The 13,863-nt window shown below is 43.7% G+C and overlaps 4 non-coding genes across 4 annotated transcripts; 3 read left to right on the top strand and 1 right to left on the bottom strand.

Annotated features, from left to right (window-relative positions):
* Positions 1-83: 83 nt before the first annotated feature.
* On the top strand, positions 84-155 carry trnad-guc (transfer RNA aspartic acid (anticodon GUC)). Its single transcript has one exon. It is a non-coding gene; the product is annotated as a tRNA-Asp (tRNA).
* Positions 156-4,223: 4,068 nt separating this feature from the next.
* trnas-gcu (transfer RNA serine (anticodon GCU)) lies at positions 4,224-4,305 on the top strand. Its single transcript has one exon. It is a non-coding gene; the product is annotated as a tRNA-Ser (tRNA).
* Positions 4,306-12,701: 8,396 nt separating this feature from the next.
* Positions 12,702-12,783, top strand: trnas-acu (transfer RNA serine (anticodon ACU)). The gene has a single exon. It is a non-coding gene; the product is annotated as a tRNA-Ser (tRNA).
* A 711-nt stretch (positions 12,784-13,494) lies between these two features.
* trnag-ucc (transfer RNA glycine (anticodon UCC)) lies at positions 13,495-13,566 on the bottom strand. The gene has a single exon. It is a non-coding gene; the product is annotated as a tRNA-Gly (tRNA).
* Between the last annotated feature and the right edge of the window lie 297 nt (positions 13,567-13,863).

The following is a 13,863-nucleotide window of genomic DNA, read 5'->3' as shown; positions in this document are numbered from 1 at the left end:
CTCCGTAAAGGAATCACAGCACGCGTCGCCTTCCAGCACGCTGGGTCGGGACACGATGCCGGGGGTCGGAGCGTGTGATGTCTTCCTCGTTAGTATAGTGGCAAGTATCCCCGCCTGTCACGCGGGAGACCGGGGTTCGATTCCCCGACGGGGAGTAGCTTTTCTTTTACCTCCTTAGAGAAAGGACTGCCTTTCACTTCTCTGTTTTCTAACATAGCGTCGTGCACCTTTTCATTGCTCTCGCTTTCAGAGCCTCCGCACGGCACACGACTCGACATCAGGAAGCACATTGAAGTGAAAGCAGGGAGCGCTGCGACATGCACTGTGCAGATCCCGCCACACTAAGAGGTGAGTGGGTCTGTTCGATGCACAAAGAACGCTTTGATAAGCGTCAAAGGCAAATCATTCCGAGTTGGTCGTTTGTGTTTTCCGTTCAGACGCGAAATGCTGAAATGATCTCTCGGCTCCTCGGTTGTCATTTCTGCTCCGTAAAGGAATCACAGCACGAGTCGGCTTCCAGCACGGTGGGTCGGGACACGATGCCGGGGGTCGGAGAGAGCGATGTCTTCCTCGTTAGTATAGGACCTGTCACGTGGACCTGTCACCTGTCCCCACCTGTCACGCGGGAGACCGGGGTACATCAGGACGCGCATTGAAGTGAAAGCAGGATGCGCTGCGACATGCACTGTGCAGATCCCGCCACACTAAGAGGTGAGTGGGTCTGTTCGATCACAGCACTAGGCGAATCCCCAATCCCCTTTTGTGCGTGGCGACAGAAGAAGTCTGGTCTGTTTCCTCCCGGTTTCGATCCGGGGATCTTTCGCGTGTGAGGCAAACGTGATAACCACTACACTACGGAAACTGTGGTCAGATGTGCCCAGCGGCCCAGCGCTGAGCTTCACCAATGCGATTCAGCTGCTTCCAGTGCCTTTATTGGGGTGCGCTGATGGACCGTGCTCTCTCTCCAGAGACCAGCACGCCTGTCATGGACGGAGCAGGAAAGACGGCGCCACATTCTACAGCCCTCTCCACGCAATCGACGAAATCGGGCTACTGAAGTGGAGAAAATCGCCTCTCCAGAAAGTGCAAATATCATCTTGGAGAGTATAAATCCTATTGCCGAAGGTAAGCCCCGCTAAGCCCCGGCGCAAAATAGGCAGGCAGGACCGCACTAAGCGTCAGAGCCGCCGTGAGCGCTACGGGGAAGGCAAGGGCTCAGGCAGAGTCTATCATAAGACTGGACGAAGGGAGTCGACTGCAGCCCGCCTGGCCAGGCTTGAACAAGCCCTGCCTGAGAGATCAGGACAGGGTAAACCTTCCGCAGCGAATGCCAGAAGTGTGAATGAGCTTAGGGGGACCACGCCCCTTCTCACTGGAGGAGGCGGGGATCCGTCCCAAGCCCCTCCCTCAGTCTATCTGATTGGGTGGGAGGGTTCCTGCCTGGAAGAAGGCTTTGACTCTGAGTTGGGCGCTGACCCCGCCACTGAAGTCAAAGAAAAGGCAGGCTTCCTACAATTCTTAGGGAATCTCAGCCAGAAAGGCAAAGCAAGGCGTATTTATATCAAGGTTTCTCTTGAAAACGTCTTAGATAGAGAAGCACTGATTGACACTGGGGCTGAAATTAGTTTGATGTCAGCCGATCTACTCAGCGAGCTCAAACGAGTAGCGAAAGGAAAAGGCATCAGACTTAAGGTAGAACCGTGTAAGATAGATATTTCCAGCTATACCCAGGATCATGCCAGGATCACACACCGAGTGTGGGTGGCACTTAGGTTCGGGCCAATGAACGTGGTGCATCCTGTTTACATCTCTAGGTTAAAAACAGAGCCACTACTCATTGGCCAAGACCTGCTTGACAGGCTGGAGCCTCTGGTGGACTGCCAGCGTGGAAAATTGTGGGCTCAGGTCAAAAACCCTAAGCCTGTTGCACAGCAAAAAGGGGGATTCAGTGGTTATGCTGTGATCACACAGTGCCCACTGAACACTATAGCTGAGTTGGAGGTTCCTCCTGGTTCCTCTGGACGAGAATAAATGTCTCTTCTTGCTTTCCAAAACTACAGGGAAGTCCTGCCCAGGCCAGCACTCCCACGGTCTCCCAACTACAGGAGCAGTGCTCCGAGCAGCTGCTTGACCCGCCAGGTAAAGCACACCCCCTTTTCATCCCTGAAGAAGAGTGGATCTCCCTGTCCGGTAATGAATGGGAGTCCTTTCTGTGCACCCTGGTACCTCAGGGGGTCCAGGACTACCACCCCATGGTGGTGGGAGGGGGTCCAGGTGGCAGAAGTGCAGGTTGATGATGTAATTCTTAGCCTCAGCTCTGAGAAGTCCATAATCAGTGAAGGTCTGTTCGAGGACCTGTCGCGAAGCTGTCAGGTGACCCTGGTGACGCAGTCACAGGTTCTGTGGTGGGCACCCCCACCTCATAGGTCCATTTGGAGCAAAGGAAGCTGTGTAGCTTCCATCTCCATCAGAAAAAGGAAGTTTGCTCACTACTTCCAGGTAGCACCTCAGCTGACCCATTCGGTCTGCATTGGTGCAGACCTATTGGTTCGACTGGGCGCCCAGCTGGACACAGTAAACAGTGTGCTGTGGAAACGGGTGGACCCAGATGCCCACTCTCTAAGCGGTGACCCCGAGAACATTCGGTCAGGTCAGACGATTCCTCAGGCCTGCCAGGTAGTAAACGAATCGGACCTGATCGTTCCTGCGTCAACAGCAGGGTTTCCGGTACGCCTTGTCCTAAAGAAGGGACAGAGAATGGACGCTGAGATGGTTTTCTTCCAACCATCAGCTCAGTTTATCAGACTGAACCTAGCAGTCTGTTGTACCCCCAGACTGGAACGGAATGGCTGAGCCACCTGCCTGTTGGTGCAGAACATAGCAAAACAAGATGTCAAAATCCCTGCTCGCACTGACATGGGACTGGAATTGACAATAGTTTCTATGATTTCGAACTGGCCATCCCAGTACTGGGGCAGCTCCCTGGTCCCTTGGCTTCATAAAAGCGCCCCTGTAATAAAGAAATTAAATCCAAAATCAAGAGGGCAGTTGCCTACTGAAATACAAGAAGTCATCAATTTTAACCTAGCAACACATTAAAGGCTGCATCTATACAAGTACGATTCTAGAAATGCTCACCAGATTACGTTTTAAGAAGGAACTGCGCTTCAGGTTCTGCCGAGATCTTAACTCGGATGGCAGGATTCAGAGTCCGGAGTGCGGACTGATTGCGCACGGAGGGTCCATATACTGTGGATCCCTCAGTGATCTTCCGCGTGTTCAAACAGCCAGCGTGTGACTCCCCTGTCCCCGTGACCTCATTGCTCTGCTCTCTCCTCTGTGCAGCCGAGCCCGATTCACGGTAAAGTGAAAAAAAATATGCCCTCAACGTGAGATTTACTCTGGAGCGAGGATAGATGTTACCTTTTTATCATTGAACAGGATGTATGTGATGTGGCGACTAGGTTCAATTTTGTATCCTCTTTAAAAGATTAAGGACTGGGGTGAGCGTGATTTACCACCCTTTCAGCTAAGAACCCGACGTGCACACCGTTTAAGCTGCATAGACTCGGTCGTTTAACTCTTCTCCATTAGCAGGGTTAAGGTTAAAGAAAAAAAACATTGCTGACTTCTTTTTTTTTTGCCAGCTGCTAGCGCTGATTAGCAAGGTTTGTATTTCATGTTTTGCAAGTTGCATCCATTTTAAGAAAAACAAGTCGTGTTAAAGACAGGAAATGAATACTTGCATTTAATTAAGTCTAGCCGTAGGCGGTTATCCACTGGGATTCAGACCCAGGGCCTCCTGTTTACTAGGCAGGCGCTTTAACCAACTAAGCCACAGCGCCCCGGGAGTGCTGTCCTTTTGCAGCCACTTGGACACACCACTCAGACACATCTGCATTCGGTGTGTGCTCCGCCTGCTCGCTGAGCAAGTTGCCACCTTTACATACAATAGCAACATCGACACCAAGAGAAAGGATGACAAATGGCTTTTATCTGGAACTTTTCATGTCCAAGGAGCTCAATGTGCTTTCTGTGTACAACAGGGCCACTGAACTCCACGCTGGCCACTGAACCACAGCAGTGGCTTGCTGGCTTGACATCTCCCAAGGAAAATGTTGAAATCGCATGTGGAACAGGAAAATGACCCTCGAGTACGAGGGAAAAAAAAGAAAAAGATCATCTGGAGCGCACCAACCCAGTTGGGACAGCCCAGTTTTGTTAACGAGGTGGCCGAGTGGTTAAGGCGATGGATTGCTAATCCATTGTGCTTTGCACGCATGGGTTCAAATCCCATCCTCGTTGGTTTCCATTCTGTTTTTGATCCCTATTGCTCAATGCACAGTGAAAGCATTGCATACATGTGTCTGACAATGAGAAATGGGCCCCTGAGACAGTCATTTGCCTGTTTCACAAATGATCGTATTTTACTAGAGATTCTGTTTGGGATTCAGATGTGCATTCGGACAGCAATCCCTTTCAAGAAATGATACGTTCTGGATGAGGTCAAAGGTGCATCATTTGGACACTTTGTGGGCTTGAAATACAAAGAAAATCATGTTCTATGGTACAAGATAAATACAAAACTTAAGCTTTTATTATAATTAGATTTGTTTATAAAGCATAAGCAATCATTTATTACATTAATATGTGTAAAAATAACATTTTAGCATCATACGTTTAGTATATTTAGTCCCTAATGCTGAAAGAAATGATCATAGAACATGACTTCTAACCTTACCTGCGGTGTTTTTGATCCCTATTGCTCAATGCACAGTGAAAGCATTGCATACATGTGTCTGACAATGAGAAATGGGCCCCTGAGACAGTAATTTGCCTGTTTCACAAATGATCGTATTTTACTAGAGATTCTGTTTGGGATTCAGATGTGCATTCGGACAGCAATCCCTTTCAAGAAATGATACGTTCTGGATGAGGTCAAAGGTGCTGGAACACTGTATTTAGGATGTGTTTGCAGTTATTCTGTGTTTCTAGCTTCAACCCAGTGATATATATATATATGCTCACTGATTTTTTGGTACATGCCCAGGGCAATAATCATTATGAGGATTTATTTCCATATGTGCTAGAGGTAGTGTTGTGAAATTCTTCAACACACTGGATCGCAGGTTTAAACCTGCACTCTTACTCCTCAAATACCAACAAATGCAGATATGTAGCAATCATATTGTAGCTGACACTCATTTGCCTGTTTCACAAATGATCATATTTTACTAGAGATTCTGTTTGGGATACGGATGTGCATTCTGACAACAATCTCTTTCAAAAAATGATTTTACCTTATCGCAGCTTTGCCCCTCTTGCCTCTTTGGAAAATATCTCCATCTTGTGGTCGTTGTTGGTAATGTCTAGACAATATCTCCATCTTGTGGTCGTTGTTGGTAATGTCTTCTTATGCCCTTTTTTTATTTCAATTCTTTATTAGTTGATTCTAGAATCTCTACAATAGAGCTGAAAATATCAGTTTTGTAGCAGACAATATGACATTAGTTATAGTCCAATTAAGACTTTATTACCCTGTTTGTAACATAACAAATTAAAATTGATTAAAACTAAGTTTGGAACACCAGGGAACATAAAAAATGATTTTTAGGAAAACCATGAGGTTCTCTGTGTCCGATGCCTGCAAGGGGAGAAAGCTAGAATCCTTTGCTTTTTCAAAATTTGAAAATAAACATCATATAACAACAGCTTTCATTCCTAGGAGTGAAAAATAACCATTTTTGAAGACATTAGTTTCTAAAACACTACAATAAAGTTAAAAACATCCGTTTTATATTACTTTTAGTATTTTTAGTGAAATTAGTCATTTATTGCACTATTTTTAATATAATCTCTAATTAAAAGTGAATAGAATTAAGTTTGGAGCAACAAGGAACACAAAAAAAAAAAGATTTTAAGGAAAAAAATGATGTCTTCTGTGCCAGGTGCCTGCAAGGGGAGAAAGCTAGAATCCTACCCAGGCTCCTGGAGCTCTGTCCTGGCTAAAGGAGGGTGAATCCATCCCATTCAAATCTCCATGAAAAAATGATATTTTTAAATTTGAAAAAAAAAAAAACATTATAGAACAACATCTCTTGGTCCACAGAGTGCAAAAATCCAACTTTGAAGAAAATCCATTGACTGATCCCGGAATCCTGAAGTTTCTTCGCATGATATCGGGCTTGCAACCACTTTCTGGAAAATGATGAAAAATGCCAAAAATGAAAAAAAAGTTATCAATTCTAGAGCCTAAGAGGAAAATAAGACAAATGTATATCTCCAAATAATTTTATGTGCTTCAGAAGAGCCCAGGAAAGTTTTTTGCATACATGAAACCACGCCCGTTTGCACGTAAGCAGACATGGTTGCACACACGACTGCATGAAAGCACGCGTGCATGCAAAATCATCCTGTTAAGCATTTGAAAAGCCGCACCACGGCGCACTTGAAATAGCTCTTACATTAGTGGTCGACACAGGAATCGCCTTTTTATTTATGCTCTTACCAACGCGATGGAAAGCAAAACAAAGCAAAGCAGAGCAAAACAAAACGAACAAACGCAAAACCCTCACGTCCCGCACTTGCATATAACGCCGTTACGTGCCCAAGCGGTATTGTACGTCATCCTAGCACTGCACCCCGGGGCGTACGGTATATGGGAATGAGCACACGCCACGAATCGTCTCAAATCACTCCCTACAGCTGTAAGGCGCCTTGAAGCGTGCACCCCCAACATTCTTCTTTGCGCATCTGTGAAAGGTAAACTCTTGAGCAAACTCTGAACCAGCTCTAAGGAAACTAATCCGAATTGATTACCTTTTTTTAGGATTCTAGCTTTCTCCCCTTGCAGGCATCGGGCACAGAGGACCTCGTGGTTTTCCTAAAAATCTTTTTTTTGTGTGTTCCTTGTTGTTCCAAACTTAATTTTAATCACTTTTAATTAGAGATTTTATTAAAAATAGTGCAATAAATGACTAATTTCACTAAAAATAATGTAATATAAAACTGATGTTTTTAACTTTATTGTAGTGTTTTAGAAACTACTATGTCTTCAAAAATGGTTATTTTTCACTCCTAGGAATGAAAGCTGTTGTTATATGATGTTTATTTTCAAATTTTGAAAAAATCAAAGGATTCTAGCTTTCTCCCCTTGCAGGCATTGGACACAGAGAACCTCATGGTTTTCCTAAAAATCATTTGTTATGTTCCCTGGTGTTCCAAACTTAGTTTTAATCAATTTTAATTTGTTATTATGTTAAAAACAGGGTAATAAGTTTCTAATTGGACTATAAATAATGTCATATTGTCTGCTATAAAACTGATGTTTTCATCTCCATTGTAGAGATTCTAGAATCAACTAATAGAGAATTAAAATAAATAAGGGCATAAGAAGACATTACCAACAACGACCACAAGATGGAGATGTTGTCTAGACATTACCAATAACGACCACAAGATGGAGATATTGTCCAAAGAGGCAAGAAGGGCAAAGCCGCGATAAGGAGATGCTGTCAGAATGCACATCCGGATCCCAAACAGAATCTCTAGTAAAATATGATCATTTGTGAAACAGGCAAATGAGTGTCAGCTACAATATGATTGCTACATATCTGCATTTGTTGGTTTTTAAGGAGTAAGAGTGCAGGCGGTTTAAACCTGCGATCCAGTGTGTTGAAGTATTTCACAACACTACCCCTAGCACATCAGGAAATAAATCCTCATAATGATTATAGCCCTGGGCATGTACCGAAAAATCAGTGAGCATATACATATATCGCTGTGTTGAAGCTAGAGACAGAATAAGTGCAAACACATCCTAAATACAGTGTTCCTGCACCTTGACCTCATCCAGAATGTATCGTTTTTTGAAAGCGATTGCTGTCAGAATGCACAACTGAATCCCAAACAGAATCTCTAGTCAAATATGATCATTTGTGAAACAGGCAAATGAGTCTCTCAGGTGCCCATTGCTCATTTTCAGACACATTTATGCAATACTTTCACCATGCGTTGAGCAATAGGGATTAAAGATACCAGAGGTAAGGTTTAAAAGTGATTCTGAGGTGCAACACATCAGCGAAACAGCTAGGCATCTGAAATGCGGGGTTTGAGAGCCCTTCAGGGAACACCGTACCCTAAAGGTACCAGAAGTCCACTAGTATAAGCATTAAGTCACTGTCAGCCCTGTTGCAATGTGATTGCTACATATCTTCATTTCTTTGGTTTTTAAGGAGTAAGAGTGCAGGGGGTCTAAATCTGCGATCCAGTGTGTTGAAGTATTTCACAACACTACCTGTAGCCCGTCTGGAAATAAATCCTCATTCTGATTATTGACCTGGGCATGTACCAATAAATCACCGAGTATATATATATATCACTGTGTTGAAGCTAGAGACCTGTATGTAATAATATGATGCTAAAATGTTATTTTCACATGTAAGAAAACCGGCTCAGGGACGCCAAATATGTAATGTTGCCATAGCAAAATTAAATGTAGTGGCTCTCTGAAGGCACCAGTTCTGTAGGGTTTGGGCATTTACTGAGACAATTATTAATTGTAGCAGTAAATCACAAAGTTGATTCTTTTGATGGCTTTAGAATCCAACCATGTGACATAACTCAAACAACGCGCACACACAGGTACTAATACACGAGGATACATTTATTAATACATAAAATATGCATGTAAACCTAACAGATCTTATCGAGAGGGTTATCAGAATACAAAAGATATATATTCAGTCAGTTACGAAGTGTTACACATATCAAGAGGACATACGTTCAGTATATCATTCATTAAGACCGTTTCGTTAATGAACTTGGTTATAACTTCTACATTAGATACTCAAACAAGTACATAACTCTTAGGAATTAAATTGATATCAACTGGTTGGGATAACAATTGAATTCTCGAGCTGTAATGCATTGAAGTTGAATACTCATCCAATCTTTGGGGATTCAGATCTTCCTGCGGGCACAAAGAAACAGTTGCAGGCTGTTGCTGTCCAATCCGCGCTCTCTGGCTCCGTGCCAGGCTGTGCTGTGCGGCTTGCGACGCTGCGCTGCTGATGCTCACTGTGGGCTTTAACTAGCAAAGTTTGTGCACAGGAGAAAAGATGACTGTGGGTCCCAGCAAGTCAGGAAGAGGACCGGTTCGTTTCTGATGAAGAGCTAGTTCTGAATAGTGATTCAGCTGTCCACAGTTCCGACCTGTTCACGAGGCCTGCTGCTGGTGCTAACCTCGGGTGGATCCTCTGGTTATTCTCTGGCAACCTCCGCTCTAGACTCTTAGAACAAAGGAAAGTTCTGGCACTCGGACACACTGGCCGTTCCGTGGTTGTCCGGGCTGAATCTCAGGATGGTCAGGAGGCGCGCTGCGAGAATGTCCTGCCCTTGGGAGCCTTCTGCTCCTGGGCCGCCCTGCCCTGGAATTCTCCTTTGAATTCCCTTTAGAATTGTCCACAGAATCCTCTGAATCCTCCCTTCTGAATCTTACTGAATCTCACAGGCTCTCTGTGTTGCCTGTTTTTACCTGGAGGAACTTCAGCTCATTGATTGGCTGAAAGTTCCATGGGCATCAGAGTCCCACGTGGGTTACTCGGCCCTACCAGTCCCTGATTGATTGATCAAGGTGAGATATGAGTCACTTAGTCCTGACACTTAGTAATGCAGTCCAGATGTCCAACTGGCACTCCCTAGACAGATAGGCGCCAATGGATGACCATTGATCATGATAGCCAGGCTTAGCTAAGTGCATCCCCCTTTGGGAGCTGTCCTAGGACCTTAAATCACCCTGCATGAATAGTCTCTCTGTGGCTGCACCACAGAGATGAACAGAGAAATGGGGCCTCATTTGGGAAGGCTCAGAACACTTAATTCTGCCTTATTAATAAGCCTCGCCGCTACACACATATATTAATATAATAAATGATTGCTTATGCTTTATAAACAAATCTAATTAAAATAAAAGCTTAAGTTTTGTATTTATCTTGTACCATAGAACATGATTTTCTTTGTATTTCAATCCCACAAAGTGTCCAAATGACGCACTACATGATATAAGGAAGATTATCACATGCATATCGGTATTATCTTTCTTACGAAAATGCATTCCTTTCATTACCTTTTACTTTTTAAAATGAACTCAAATTGTGTATAATGTAATAATTTAAGTAGAATAGATTCTAATAATATAATGATCCAGTGTGTTGCACTACTTCACTGCTTCACTGCTCTATGCCGTCTGGAAATAAATCCTCAGACTGCTTACTGCCCTGGGCATGTACCAATGAATTACAGGAGCACATCTATTTCTCACTGCGTTGAAGCAGGAGACACACAGTCTCTGCAAACACATCCTAGATACAGTGTTCCAGCACCTTTGACCTCATCCAGAACGTATCATTTCTTGAAAGGGATTGCTGTCCGAATGCACATCTGAATCCCAAACAGAATCTCTAGTAAAATACGATCATTTGTGAAACAGGCAAATGACTGTCTCAGGGGCCCATTCCTCATTGTCAGACATATGTATGCAATGCTTTCACCGTGCATTGAGCAATAGGGATTAAAAACACAGCAGGTAAGGTTAGATGTCATGTTCTATGATCATTTCTTTCAGCATTAGGGACTAAATATACTAAACGTATGATGCTAAAATGTTATTTTCACATATATTAATGTAATAAATGATTGCTTATGCTTTATAAATAAATCTAATTAAAATAAAAGCTTAAGTTTTGTATTTATCTTGTCCCATAGAACATGATTTTCTTTGTATTTCAAGCCCACAAAGTGTCCTTTGATCTCTATTCTGTGGTAATCCATGATGACCCCGTTCTTCAGGTGATTCATCATGTCCTCCCTCGCCTGTTGAGAGGCCACCTGATCTCTTCTGCCGTGGCGTGCTTCATACACGCCCTCTTGAAGTGAGCAGGAAGCTGATCAAAAGTATTCAGGCACATCTTGCACACCAGGGGAATCCTCGCGGGTTTCCTTTGAAAATAAATAATACCATCTGTGTATAGAAACAAGCTAAGACTGATTTCTTAAATTATCCTTAAAATTCTCTCTCATAGTTTGAGCATAATGATTTTATTGCATTTATATAAGAATTGCTCATTGCTCCTAAATAAATAATGGTCTCAGTCACAGACTTTCCAATAGAAGCCATTGTGGAGTTCAGCAACTGCAGGTCCAAGAAGTGGGGAAGGAATTTTAAAAGAGAAATTGAATTACAATACAGAAGGAATGGCTGAGGGTTCACTGAAATGTATAAATATACAAATTCCAAAGACTGAGTCCATATAGAAACAACTACTTTTCATTTTCAGTATAAGAAAAAAAAAACTATCTTCCAAAGCATCATAAAATTGTCCCTTCTTCCAGACCCTACTTCTCTCTTGTAGTAGTACAGCAGACCTTTCCAGGTGAGCAGATCACAGAGTCCGAAATGAGCTTCCTCCATCAAGCAAAGTACCTGAACATGACTCTGTCTTCATAAAAGCGCCCCTGTAATAAAGAAATTAAATCCAAAATCAAGAGGGCAGTTGCCTACTGAAATACAAGAAGTCATCAATTTTAACCTAGCAACACATTAAAGGCTGCATCTATACAAGTGCGATTCTAGAAATGCTCACCAGATTACGTTTTAAGAAGGAACTGCGCCACAGGTTCCGCCGAGATCTTAAATCGGATGGCAGGATTCAGAGTCCGGAGTGTGGACTGATGGCGAACGGAGGGTCCACATACTGTGGATCCCTCAGTGATCTTCCGCGTATTCAAACCGCCAGCGTGTGACTCCCCTGTCCCTGTGACCTCATTGCTCTGCTCTCTCCTCTGTGCAGCCGAGCCCGACTCACGGTAAAGTGAAAAAAAAGATGCCCTCAACGTGAGATTTACTCTGGAGCGAGGATAGATGTTACCTTTTTATCATTTAACAGGATGTATGTGATGTGGCGACTAGGTTCAATTTTGTATCCTCTTTAAAAGATTAAGGACTGGGGTGAGCGTGATTTACCACCCTTTCAGCTAAGAACCCGACTTGCGCACCGTTTAAGCTGCATAGACTCGGTCGTTTAACTCTTCTCCGTTAGCAGGGTTAAGGTTAAAGAAAAAAAAATAGCTGACTCCTTTTTTTTGCCAGCTGCTAGCGCTGATTAGCAAGGCTTGTATTTCATGTTTTGCAAGTTGCATCCATTTTAAGAAAAACAAGTCGCGTTAAAGACAGGAAATGAATACTTGCATTTAATTAAGTCTAGCCGTAGGCGGGGATCTCCTGTTTACTAGACAGGCGCTTTAACCAACTAAGCCACGGGGCCCCAGGAGTGTTGTCCTTTTGCAGCCACTTGGACACACCACTCAGACACATCTGCATTCGGTGTGTGCTCCGCCTGCTCGCTGAGCAAGTTGCCACCTTTACATACAATAGCAACATCGACACCAAGAGAAAGGATGACAAATGGCTTTTATCTGGAACTTTTCATGTCCAAGGAGCTCAATGTGCTTTCTGTGTAAACAGGGCCACTGAACTCCACACTGGCCACTGAACCACAGCAGTGGCTTGCTGGCTTGACATCTCCCAAGGAAAATGTTGAAATCACATGTGGAACAGGAAAATGACCCTCGAGTATGTGGGGAAAAAAAGAAAAAGATCATCTGGAGCGCGCCAACCCATGTCCGGACAGCCCAGTTTCGTCGACAAGGTGGCTGAGTGGTTAAGGTGATGGACTACTAATCCATTGTGCTCTGCAGGCATGGGTTCGAATCCCATTCTCATCGCTCTCCATGTCTGACACGTGTGCCTGTTCGACATCGGCCCTCCTGTTGTTTGCTCCGGTGCTAGAGCCGTACATTTTCTAGCAGTGGCTGAACATGGTATAGTAGGCCAACGTCGGTATCGAGCAGTGACAGTAACAGTACTTACTGCGCCCCATAAGAAATCGTTTGTCCCTGTTCAAAAGAGATTGTGCGATGTCCTGCGGCGTTCGTAAAGCAAACCTTTGACAGTTTGAAAAGAGGAATTTATTCTGCTTCCTGTGCGTGCAGTAGTTACAAAGTTGAACGTCTTTACACGATCTGCTGCAGTTTTCAGTGGGCGGGCTTTGTCAGATGGCTTGAAAAAACGCACTGTGTTTCGGCTCGGGAAACATCATGAGCAGTGTCCTGCATGTTTTCTGTGTATAGCTGTCTTTTAACGCATACAGAATTCATTCGAAATCATTGATTTCTCCAATTAACAAGGGTCCCTTTTTGAACCTGCGAGAAGCATTCTTTCAATGTAACAGATTTACTCCGGGGAAAGCCAGCACGACATTGAGAGTAGCTCAAGCTTTCAGCACCCGTATCGGACTGCGTGTATGCAGACACCGCTCAGAATCCCCTGTAAGATTCTCCCTCAATTCCGTTTTTCAGTGCTTTAGCTCTTTCAAAAGGCTTTGCTTTGCTAGTCACAATCCAAGGCTCATGACAGCATTTGAAAACATTCGCCACTGCATTGGCCGGGAATCGAACCCGGGTCAACTGCTTGGAAGGCAGCTATGCTCACCACTATACCACCAACGCACACCCACAGGAAGCCTGCAGGACACCACCAGAGAATGCTTTTTTTAATTTTTTTTTATTAAACATAGAATTTACAAATACAAATACAACAAGAGGATCAGAGTCATGTACAAGAGAAAAAAAACGCAGCAGAAAAAAGCATTTAACTACCAGAGGTAATTAAGTAATTATGTGATCAAATTGTATATTTTACACGTATCATATTTTCCTTGCTTTAATATTTCTCAATTATTTATAAACTTTAGTTTCAACATGCATGCGTTTCCTGTAAAAAATAAAACTCAGCACACAGTTTTT

This window comes from Lepisosteus oculatus, unplaced genomic scaffold (assembly GCF_040954835.1).
Source record: "Lepisosteus oculatus isolate fLepOcu1 unplaced genomic scaffold, fLepOcu1.hap2 HAP2_SCAFFOLD_106, whole genome shotgun sequence".
NCBI lineage: Eukaryota > Metazoa > Chordata > Actinopteri > Semionotiformes > Lepisosteidae > Lepisosteus > Lepisosteus oculatus.
The sequence above is the reverse complement of the archived record's forward strand: the minus strand, read 5'-3'. Positions and strand labels throughout refer to the sequence as shown.